Raw genomic sequence first — 11,796 nt, forward strand, 5'->3', positions numbered from 1 at the left:
CCTTCCTTCCTTCCTTCCTTCCTTCCTTCCTTCCTTCCTTCCTTCCTTCCTTCCTTCCTTCCTTCCTTCCTATTTGCCTTTCTACACCCAGAAGCTGGCATTCTAAGACAGCTCCTTCAAACTAGACATCATTTTAAGTCCCTTCCTATAGTCCGTTTTCTAATCTACCCAAATACACTCTTTGTGTTTTCATATTGAGGGTGCATTTTGTCTTTCTGATGGTGGCTGTAGACCAGCCTCAGGGCCCCTCACCAGCACCCCTCTTCTCTCTTGCTTCAGTTTTTCTTGGTTTGATTTCACTTGCTGTAAGGCCTGAGGTCGGGTAAAGATAGGGCAGGAATGTGAGAAATTGTGTTGTTGGGGGGCACCTGGGTGGCTCAGTTGGTTAAGCGACTGCCTTCGGCTCAGGTCATGATCCTGGAGTCCCGGGATCGAGTCCCGCATCGGGCTCCCTGCTCGGCAGGGAGTCTGCTTCTCCCTCCGACCCTCCCCCTTCTCATGCTCTCTCTCTCCATCTCATTCTCTCTCTCAAATAAATTAAAAAAAAAAAAGAAGAAATTGTGTTGTTGGATTTGGTGGGTTTTTCCTCCCTTAAAGTTATTTTGAAGACTGGGCATTCTCTTCCTTCAAATTTTTCTGAGAATGAGCATATATACGGATCTTTTTCTCAGAGCATCAGAAATGAGGAAAAACTTCCTAATTCCTTTTATGAAGCAAGTATAACATTGATACTGCGCCTGTTAAGAACAGGAGGAATATAAGAAAGCCACAAACCAGTATCACTCATGAGTATTGACACAAACATGCTAAATAAAATATTAGCCAGCAGAATCCAACACCGCATTAAGAAAACACTTAAAAAATGAACAAGCCGACTTCATTCCAACAATGCAATATTTACAACATGTGGGTCTACACACATTAACTACAGGGCTCAGTTGTATAAGTTTTGCCAAGCCATCATGAACATATAGAGAATCAGCTTGCCAAATGAATGGAGGAATATGAATTATACATGCAAAAACCTACCCAGACAGGATGCAAAGCTTTTAGGAGATGACATTTGTTAAAATTGAATTAGTGGAAACATAAAAGCACATTTACGACAGGGTTTTGACTCTTGCTGGATGAGTTTCAAACACCTTCATGTCCGTATTAACTCTGCCTCCTTCTCTGAGCTGTGTTCAGATGTAGATGTTGTCCTTTTCCCCCAAGGGCAGGGCCCAACTGTCCTAAGGTGCCCCCCCCACCCCGCCCCAGCAGCTGCTCTCCACAGGCCCTGGTCTCCTGTGGTCTGTACCAAGCCCCATGACTGCAGACTGAGCGACCCTGCTGGCGTTGGTCCATCCCTCGTCCCTCCTACTGTCCTGTCTCCTTGAGCTCACCCTGGTTTCAGATGAAAATGGCACTCCCAGGCAGTAGAAAGAGGCTCGTCTTCGATTCTAGGTCCTCCTGTACTTCATAGATGTGAGATTTTAAACCAATCACATAATGTCCTTTTACCTCTGTCTCCTCATCTGTAGAATAGGTCTTCATCCTTCATGGGGCTGTCATAAGGATGGAATGATCTCATCCTTTGAAAGGAAGAAAGACCATGTGAAGGAATGTGCAGCCTTAATGAGCAAGGAAAGATGGGATGGCTATCAGTGTAAGATTTTGGCCAAGAAGTCTGTCAATTATTACAATTTAATCAAGAATACATCCTAATTCTTCCCCCCAAATCTAAATTTACAGGAAATTCTAGCTGCTTTCATTCCATTGAATAAAATGAATGTCTCATTTCACTCATCCTTTCCAAACAGAGGAGATTCCTATGAACAATTATAGAAAGAAACCACGTGACAGAGAGTTCTCTTGTGACTAATCTTGTGGGATACCTGTCTCCTCCTCAGGTTCCAGAACAATCTACTTATTGAGAACAAAGCCAACTGACATGCTCCTCCCCACACAGAGAATACACAGCTCGTTCCCAAGGCTCGAACACCCACCATCTCTCCAACAAACAAAAGCCTGACATTTGTGCAGGCACTTTTTTTTGTTAAGGTCAAAATACGGAGTAAAGATTGAAGACATCTGAATTTGAAATATATAAATCCCTGATATTTTAGATCAGGATCTCTGCCTAGAACCACAAAAGAACATTCAGGTCTTCAGACATACAACTGCAGCATGGGGTGGGCTCCCTTTACCCTCAAAATCCCTGTCAAAAGAGGGATAATACAAGCCCACTCACGTCCTGCTGGTTGACTAGACGACAGTCTCTTCAACAGCTTCTTCATTCATTAAAAAAAGAAAGTTTATTGAGTTCCCATTATGTGGCAGGCACTGAGCTGTGTGTCAGCAGCCCAGCACAGAACTCTGGATGGTTCTGTAGGACCCCACGAATTGCTGCCTGACAGACTTAGCCATTAATCCAATAACCGCATAAGCATGCTATTGCTCTATCCTGAGGTGAGGGTGTCCAGGAAGGCTTCAGGGTCCAGCCCTGGGCCTTGCACATAGTACGTGCTCAATGCAATGGACTGTTTATGTCCCCTCAAAATTCATATGTTGAAATCCTAACCCCCAGTGTGATGGTATTAAGAAGTAGGGAGGGCCCACCCTCATGAATGAGATTAGTCTTCTGTTTTGTTTTGTTTTTTAAACATTCTATTTATTTATGAGAGAGAGAGAATGGGAGGGGGGAGGAGTAGAGGGAGAGGGACAAACAGACTCTATACTGAGCATGGAGCCTGATGTGGAGCTTGATCTCAGGTCCCTGAGATCATGACCTGAGCCAAAACCAAGAGTCAGATGTTTAACCAACTGAGCCACCCAGACACCCTGGGATTAGTGTTTTGATAAAAGGGACCCCAGAGAGCTTCCTCACCCTCCTTTTCCACCATGTGAGGACACAGTAAGAATATTGCCATTTGTGAACCAAGAAGCAGGTTCTAACTCAACACCAAATATGACCCCTTGATCTGAAACTTCTCAGCCTCCAGAACTGTATGAAGCAAGTGTTTGTTGTTTAAGTACCCTGTCTACAGTACATTGTTGTAGCAGCCCAAACTGACCAAGATAATAAATACTGAATGGATGGACGTCCAGCCTAAGCCCTAAAAGATGAGTAGAATTAACCAGGCTGGGGCAGGGAGAAGGGTGGTCCAGGAAGAAGCAAAGTCTTGTGCAAATGTCCTAAGGCAGGAGGGAGAATGATAATTTGGCTCTAAGGAAAAAAGCTTGGCATGGCTGGCAGGCAGAGAGCAGGGAGGACAATGGCGGGAGCTGAGGGGAGAAGTCATCAGGGGTCACCAAACTCCTTTCTCATTCCCAGAACCATGAACTGATTGTGAACCCTGTCAATTCCCCTCATTTTGATCAGTCTCACTAACATATTTAATTCTTGTTACTGGTATTAGGTACTAACAGAGATTAATGAGACTCAGGCCTGCCCTCGAGAGTTCTGCTGCCTTCTGAAACGCAGCTTTCTTCAAAATACACAGCAAGTAGAAAATTGCTGTGCAAAGGTACCAAGCATAATATTTGTGCAGATAAACAACACCTGTAGGAATAATGCCTGGCAGTTTGTGCACCATTCTATACACACCTGCCATTATTTATGTGCTAACATTTTTTTTTTTTTTGAGAGAGAGAGAGAATATGCGTGCATGTGCATGAGTGGGGAGGGAAGGGCAGAGGGAGAGAGAAAGAACCTCAAGCAGCCCCCACCCCAGCATGGAGCCCGATGCGGGCTTGAACTCACAACCCTGAGATCATGACCTGAGCCGAAGTCAAGAGTCAGACACCCAACCGACTGAGCTACCCAGGCACCCCTGTGTGCTAACATTCTTGACAAAACAACACAGTCCTAGAATAGTTCTCAGCCTTGCTGAGTTTCTCAGGTGAGCATTACCCCAGGTCCCCAAAAAGACACAGATTTAAATTCCGAGGGAAAAATCTCATTAGGACTTAATCTAGGTCCAACTATTCTATGCCACATACCTCCATTAGCACAGAAATACAAGGAGGAGAGAGATCTTCTCCCATGCTGGAGAGAGGAGCAAGGCAATGCTGTCACACTCAACACAAGTGGAGTAAAGGGTTCTAGAATCACCAACTGTGAGAGATGGGAGGGACCCCAAAGTAGTGTTATTCACACTTTTCTTTCTATAAACGAGAAGAGTGAGATCGGGAGAAGGAAAATGCCCTTCATAAGCACACTCATAGAGGTAATGGAAAGCAGACTCTAGAACTCAGTCTTTGGATTCACAGTCCAGTGCTCCTTCTATACCACCACACTAACTCCTGGTATGACTCTAGACCATACTGGTTAGAGAATAAGATATCCAAGCTGTGTTGTCATTAATGATGGATTTCCCTTCATCCCTTCTAAGTCAAGATCTCCAAAAGTCTCCAGAAGACCCCACCCGCACTTTCAAGTTCACCTACACACATAAAATTCCAGGAAGAAGAAGGATGTGGAGGGATTAGAAAAAGTTTATTTCCTTCTCTACTGGTGAGGATGCTGTCAGAAGCAGGAAGAAAAATGTTTTATCTTACCTAATAAAACTTTCCAAGTTAAGATGGATCCATAGTTGGTTAACTCAGTGATTCCATAACATCTTCAAAGACCCCAGTTCTTTCCACCTGCCTCCTTTGACACACTCTGCAGGTTGACCTGTTTTTAGGCTAACTCTCCTCATGGTTGCAAGATGGTTGCAGCTTTAGTCTAGGCATCACACCCAAATCTCGCAAGGGCTAGAAGAGTTCTTATCAGCCAGAGTTGTTTCTCATTCCTGCATTGAAACCAATCACAGAAAAGGAGAATGAGACCTCAGTGACTGGACTGACCTTCCTCTAATCCCATGGTAGATGAGTGGACATCTAGACAAAATCAGCCAAGGTGAGGGAGAGATGGACTTTGAATGCCGAGCCAGCTGCCCACTTTCCCTACTGGGTTCCAAGCACCTTTTTTCCCCCGTGTACCATTTCATTTTTAGTCACTCTAAGCAAGGACTTTAATGCCAATAGCACAATCGTGACAAAGGAGTTTTGCTGCACGAAGACAATAGGCATGCCCCGCGGAGCTTATTACAATGGATTTAAATTCCATTTCATCTTGTTTAGTAGAAAAGTCATATTCAAAACTCACATTTTCCTCCCCTCTGGGGGCCTCCACTGTTCAGATTCCTACCACCAATAAGAGTCCTAAAAGCCCGTCGGATAATATAAATGAAAATGAGAACAAGAAAGATTTTGGTGCTATTTGTCCTCAATATCCTAGGGCAAGGCTTGGATTTGTCTATTTGGAATATTATTGCAGCTTGTCAAGCCTATGAAAACTCTCCGTGCTATAAAAACATCTAATAAGTGTACCTCTTAAAAACAAAATGCTTACAGGAACTGAGTTTGTTATTCTGCAGCTTTAAAAAAAGCTAACAAAGTTAATGTGGTCTCTCTAAAGCGTCAGATGGTTTTAGTATCCATGCCACAGCGTAAGATGCTGTTTCTCAGAATATGCAAATACAGTGACTACTGTCCATTTTCCCAGAGCGCTTTCTGTGTGTGAAAACACATCCCCAAGGATGCTCTCACACCTCCTCCTATTTATAAAGCATTGACTTTAATTCCTGAAAAACACCCTTCACTGTGATGAGGCATCAAGGGGGCGTTGCTCCTGCCCTCCCCTAAATCCCCCCCACCCATCCACACATTTGTCCACACGCTCGTCCACAAGACTCACATGTCACTTCTCTGGACTTTGTATCTTTTCTCCTACCTCTGCTCCTTGGCATAAGATTTCCCCTCTGTCTAAAGTACCCTCCCCATCACCGCTCCCCTCCTGGCTTGGCTAATTCAACTCATCCTGCCTCTCAGCCTCCAGGAACACACCCTGAATGCCCACCCCAACGGCCATCAGCTGTGTACTGGGACACTTGGTGACTCCTCTTTGCCCTGGGTGACCTCTCATTGTACCGACTACTCTGCTAAGGTCTGCTTTGCCATGAATGCTGCCCTGGGCCCCGCACTTTCTGGGTGCTCTTCCACCTGTACCTCCTCCCGGCTCAGCGAGCAGTAGGGGCAGGTATGGGGATGGTCCCCTCAAGTGATGTTTGGTATGATTGGCTCCTGGGATTGTTGCTAGTGCAGGTGGCCCCCCAGACTGTGGGGGATTGGCTGAGCTGAGCTTTACCTCGTGGAGCAGCCAGGGAGCCTTCCCCAGGGGACGCCAACCCCCATCCCCCCAGAGACTTTCCTGGAGAACTTCTTACAGTGTTGGCCAAGTATTTAATATAAATCATTTCTGTTTGAAATTTACCTCCTGGTAATACTTATACTTTAGTTTTGGGGATTATGTTTCATTTTGAGGAAAGTTATTCTGCCATGAGAAATTCCAAGGAAGATTTCCTGCAGGGCTATGGCGGCGTAACAGAATCCGCTGTCTCCTGAATATGGGCATCCTGGGCCATACACGCTTAGAGACGGGTCTGGTGGCCACATATTTGTAACTTCATATACTCCGGACCAGGGGCTCCCAAATGCTGAGGCACAGAGAACACAGAACCACAAAAATCTGTCTGGGGCAGGCACGAGGATCTGAGTTGGTCAGGATTTTGTGAGTTTGGGTTTTGTTGTGTTTTATTTTAGCTTTGCAGATGATTCCAAGGGACTTTGTATGGCGGCCATTGCCTCAAACTGGAAATGGGCACAGGTTTCAACTCAGCAGACCCTCATGACATGCCAGGCACTGCACCATGTGATCGCATATGTGAGGGGTTTTTCATCTTCCCTGCAACGCTGTGAGATAGGAACTTATTCTCCTTCTCCAACAAGATGAGAAAACTGAGGTATGAGAAGCTGGGGTGATTGTCGAGATCGCAAAGCAAGTTAATGGTGAATCTAGGGCTTAATTAAAGACTTCTGGCTCTAAGCCCAGCAGCCTTCCACGGGAGCCCCAGCAAATGGCAGGCTTGAGGAATTGCTAGGCCCTCACAGTGTTAGCAGAAAGGCTTACAGTTTAGCTCTCTCTTCAGAGACATCAGTTTGTCAGGATAATTCCAAGAGGCTGTACATTCTCTACATTTAAGAAAAAGCCTAGCAATAGCACTTAGAAATTCAGGTAGCTCCATCAATCAGGGCCGGCAAAGGGAAACCGTGGCCTGTCTAAAGCTGTCGGTTTCTGAAGCAATAATAGACCATTATTGAAGGAAAAGCTCTCATTCCATTAACAACACTGTTTAATGCAAGAACATGAAAAAGCTTTAAAAGCTTTAAGAGCAAACACATGAATTTTTCCTTTTCTAAAAGAAGTTCCCCAACAAAAGCTCTGCCCTTAGAATGGTCCCCAAAGGATATTTCTTGCCATTAATTTTGCAGTCATAACTTCGTCTGCTTGATTTCCACAGTTCCTTCCGAAAAACTGATGTACGCACACGGTTTGTTCAAAGATAACTTGAGAAATGAAATCTGCTTTTAGGGATTGCTGTCGTCCATCTCTGAAATGGCTTCTTCTCTCCAGCAGAAGGAACTTGATACTCGCCCATCTTCCTTCTTGTCTCCTTATCACCTTCTCTTGTTGAGAAGCCCAGTCTTCCCTCCTTCCCCAAAAGGCCCATGGTTCTGCATTCCAAGCACATGGCACCCCTCTTTCCATTCTTCTTTCATGTGAATGTTTTCTTGGACCTCTTTTCTTCCTAGATACACTGGTTTCCCGGCCACTCTGATACTTCTGTGGAGCGAAGGAAGGGCCACCGTCCTAAATTTTAGCGCTAAGCCTAAAGATGACTTTTGGTCTCACACTTCTGTCCAGGGGTACCCCTTCTTGGCTGTTCCTCCAGAGACAATCTTTGCATGGATAAGCAAGCATCTCTGGGTAGATATGCAGTTTTATACACAAATGTTTACAGACTGTATAACTAGTCCTGCACTATGCTTCTAAGTATATATATATATATATACAATTATATACCATATATATTATTATATCATGTTATGTGCATAATTAATATAGAATATAATATTTAATATACAATATATGCCTATATTTGAAAGGTATTGATTTGCATATACTTTTTTAATACAACCACATTTCTCAATTATCTAATATTTATATAAATTTTTTTGTTGGTTCTTTTGGATTTTTCAGCTAAGCAATGATAACACATGACAATAACGATTCTTATTTTCCTTTCTACTTTGTTTGCCTCATCTCTCCTTCTCATCTAATTGGCATCAGCTATTTAACAATATTAACTGACAGTGTGATACATAGAACGTTCATAAAAGTTAACTGTAGGCCACAAAGAAAATCTTAGTAAATTTTGAAGAATGGAAATTTTACAACCAACACCCCCTGATCATAATACAACAAGAGTAGTGATGGTAATAATAAAATAAAAAAATCTCTTCTCTCTGAAATTAAGATATATACTATTAAACAATTCTTAGGGCAAACAGAAACTACAAAATGAATTTACACAACTTCTTGAAAATGAAATGGTCTAAAAACATATCAGAATTGACAGGATCTGCAAAAGCCAATTATCAGAGGAAAATATATCATATTAATGTCATAGATTAGTACAACGTTACTCTGGATAACAGAGTAAGCTAAAAGAAAACAGAAGAAAAAACTTAATAAAGATAAAACAATTTAAAGAGTTAGGAAAAAAGAAAAACAGTAGAAGTAAAAATAACAGGTTCAGTAGGTGAAAACCCTCAACAGAAAAAAACAAATCATCAGCTAGCCTAATTGGGAAAGAAAACACAAATACACAAAGTTAGAAATGACAAGTGGGAAATGACCATCAAAACAGACAATTCCAAAAAAATTGTGAGACTACTACACAGAATTCTATGCAAATAAATTTGAAAACCTGGATAAAATGGAGAATACTCTATAAAAGTGACAGTTTATCAAATTGGCACCAATGGAGATGATTCACACCACCACCACCATGCCCCAGGCCCACGTGGTTTCATGGGCTTTCACAGTCTCACATATTGATGAGTATACTCCCAAAGAAAGGCAGAGACCCATCTCACTTATGAACATTAATGCAAAAACCTTAACTAGAAAATTAGCAGACAGAATCCAACATTTAATAAATCCAACACTTATTTTAAATATGATACACCATGATCAAGTACAGTTCATCCCTGAAATACAAAGTTGATTCAGTATTAGGAAATTCATTAATATAATCCATAATATTAATAGTGCTAAGAAGCTAATCATAGATGAGGCATTTGACAAAATCCAAAACTCATTCATGTCAAATACTCAGTAAAATAGGAATTAAAAGATATCTTCTTAATATATACGTATTATATATAATGTATATAATACGTATATATTTATAATCCAGAATTGAATTAAATGGAAAACACTTCAAGATTTTCACTAAAGTCGGGAACAAGGACGCCTTTTATTATCATTACTGTTTAACACTGTATTGGAGTATTAGCCAATGCAATTAGGCAAGAGAACACAAGAGGCATAAGAATTAGAAAGGAAGAGGCAAAAGTTTCACTATCTACAAATGATGTGATTTTATCTGTGGAAAACCCTGAGACACCAATGGAAAAACCGCTACAAACAATATAATTCAGTGAAGTAGCAAGTTACAAAATGAACATAGAAAAATCAATAGCTTTCATATGTAAAAACAGAAACCACTTTAAAGCATACTCCATTCATGTAGCAAAAAAGGAAAGAAACTATGAATACTTAAGTGTAAAGTTGACAGTAAATGTCTGTCACAGTTTGTGTTCTCTGCGAAGCGGATGCCAAGATGGAGTTGGGAGTGCAGAAAGTGGAACGCGGAGGAGGCTGGGTGGGAAAGGAGGAGCCCTCAGACCCCTCCTGTGTGACAGTCCCTGCCAGCCCAGCGGCAGATCTGGAGTTAGAGTTGTCCTGTGTTGGACTCAAGTGTCCAGGCTCTTAGGGTGGCCTTGCTCAGTCAATGCCAAGGCTCCCCTGAGAATAGCATAACCCGCACAAAAGCTGAGGTGGACTCTGAGGTATTTTGTGATTTATAGTAAGAACTATATATTTGGTCTCCTTCCCGTTTCTGGCAGAGCTTCTGAAACCCTTGGAATTTCCTAAGTGACGAGAGCAATAAAGTGTCTTTTGTAATGTTAATGAGGTGACTTTGGCCACACTGAAGGACAGGGCTGGTTGCCAGGCTGGTTCCATTCCGTGTGAATGGAAGGTTGGAGGTTTCAGGCCCACTGCCTGACCTCCAGGGAGGGGAGGGGGATATTGCAAATGTAACCAACCATCAGAGGAATTGATGGCCAGTGATTTAACCAATCACGACTATGAAAATGAAACCTCTATGAAAACCCAAAAGGATGGGGTTCAAAGAGCTTTCAGGTTGGGGAACATATGGAGATTTGGGGTGAGTGGCACCCTAGAGAAGGTGTGGAACCTCTGCACCCTTTACCCATACCCTGGCCCTATGCATCTCTTCCATCTGTCTGTTCCTGAGTTATATCCTTTTATTTCTTTTTTTTTTGTAAAGATTTATTTATTTATTAGAGAGAGAGTGTATGGGGTGGGGGGAGTGGGAGAGAGAGAATCTTAAGCAGACCCCATTCTGAGTGCAGAGCCTGACGTGGGGCTCAATCTCACGACCCTGAGATCACAACCTGAGCCAAAACCAAGAGTTGGACACTCAACCAACTGCACCACCCAGGTGCACCTATATCCTTTTATAATAAACCAGGATTCCAATAAGTAAAATGTTTCTCTGAGTTCTGTTAATTAATCTAGCAAATTAATCTAACCCAAGAGAAGATCATGGGAACCTCCCACCTACAGCAGGTTGGTCAGAAGCCCAGATGACAACCTGGACTTGCTACCAGTGTCTGAAGGGGGTGGGGGGGCACAGTCTGGTGGGACTGAGCCCTTAACCTGTGGGGGCTGCCACTATTTCTGGGTAGGGAGTATTAGAATTGAATGGATTGCAGGACACTCAGCTGGTGAGTGAGAATTGGTGGTAGGGGGAAACCCACACACGTGTTGGAATTGGGTGCAGAATCTAATCCTGACAAAAGCACCTGCTGGAGGCTGTCAGCTGACCGCCTGCTCCAACTGAAGAGACATCTGAGCAGCATGTTTCTATGTCTTCCAGAACATCCAAACCTACATGAGAAAAAAACTAGAAAACCCTCTTGAGACAACAAAAGAATGTGAATAGAAAGACATCCTATGTTCTTTGATATGGAAACTCAACATCATAGAGATGTTATGTTATAGATGGAAATGCAATCCAATAAAATTAAGTTATAGATGGGGAAATGCAATCCAATAAAAATATCATCAGAGGTTTTGTTTGTTTGCTGGAGCTGAACAAGTTGATGATGAAGTTCATTTGGGAGAACAAACAAGCAAGCAAAAAACAAGCAATTTTTAACATTTTAAAATTTGTTATCTATAGGAGGAGAGAAGGAATAGGATAGAGAGAGCAGGTTTAGAGGTCAGTCTTCCTTTAATTTACCTGTTTTATAGATTTGATGTAAATATTTTATGTATCTTAAAACAACATTAAACTTTAAAAAGCAATCCCTTAAAATAAGAGCAAAATGAAACAGAGGACTCTCACTCTGTCTCTGGGGTGTGACCTATCCCCATAGAGAGCATTATTCCAAGTGACTTTAAAGCATCGCATCTTGATTTTACCTACCGAGTGGGATATAGCCCCTGAACAAAAGAAACACCCCCCCCACAAGAAAGAGTTAAACTGATTTTTGCTATTCGTATTGTTGGTCATAGTTTTTGTAGCATTATTCTGGAACTACTGTGTGTGT

This window comes from Mirounga leonina, unplaced genomic scaffold, assembly GCF_011800145.1.
Source record: "Mirounga leonina isolate KUSES-001 unplaced genomic scaffold, KU_Mleo_1.0 Mir_125, whole genome shotgun sequence".
Taxonomy (NCBI): domain Eukaryota; kingdom Metazoa; phylum Chordata; class Mammalia; order Carnivora; family Phocidae; genus Mirounga; species Mirounga leonina.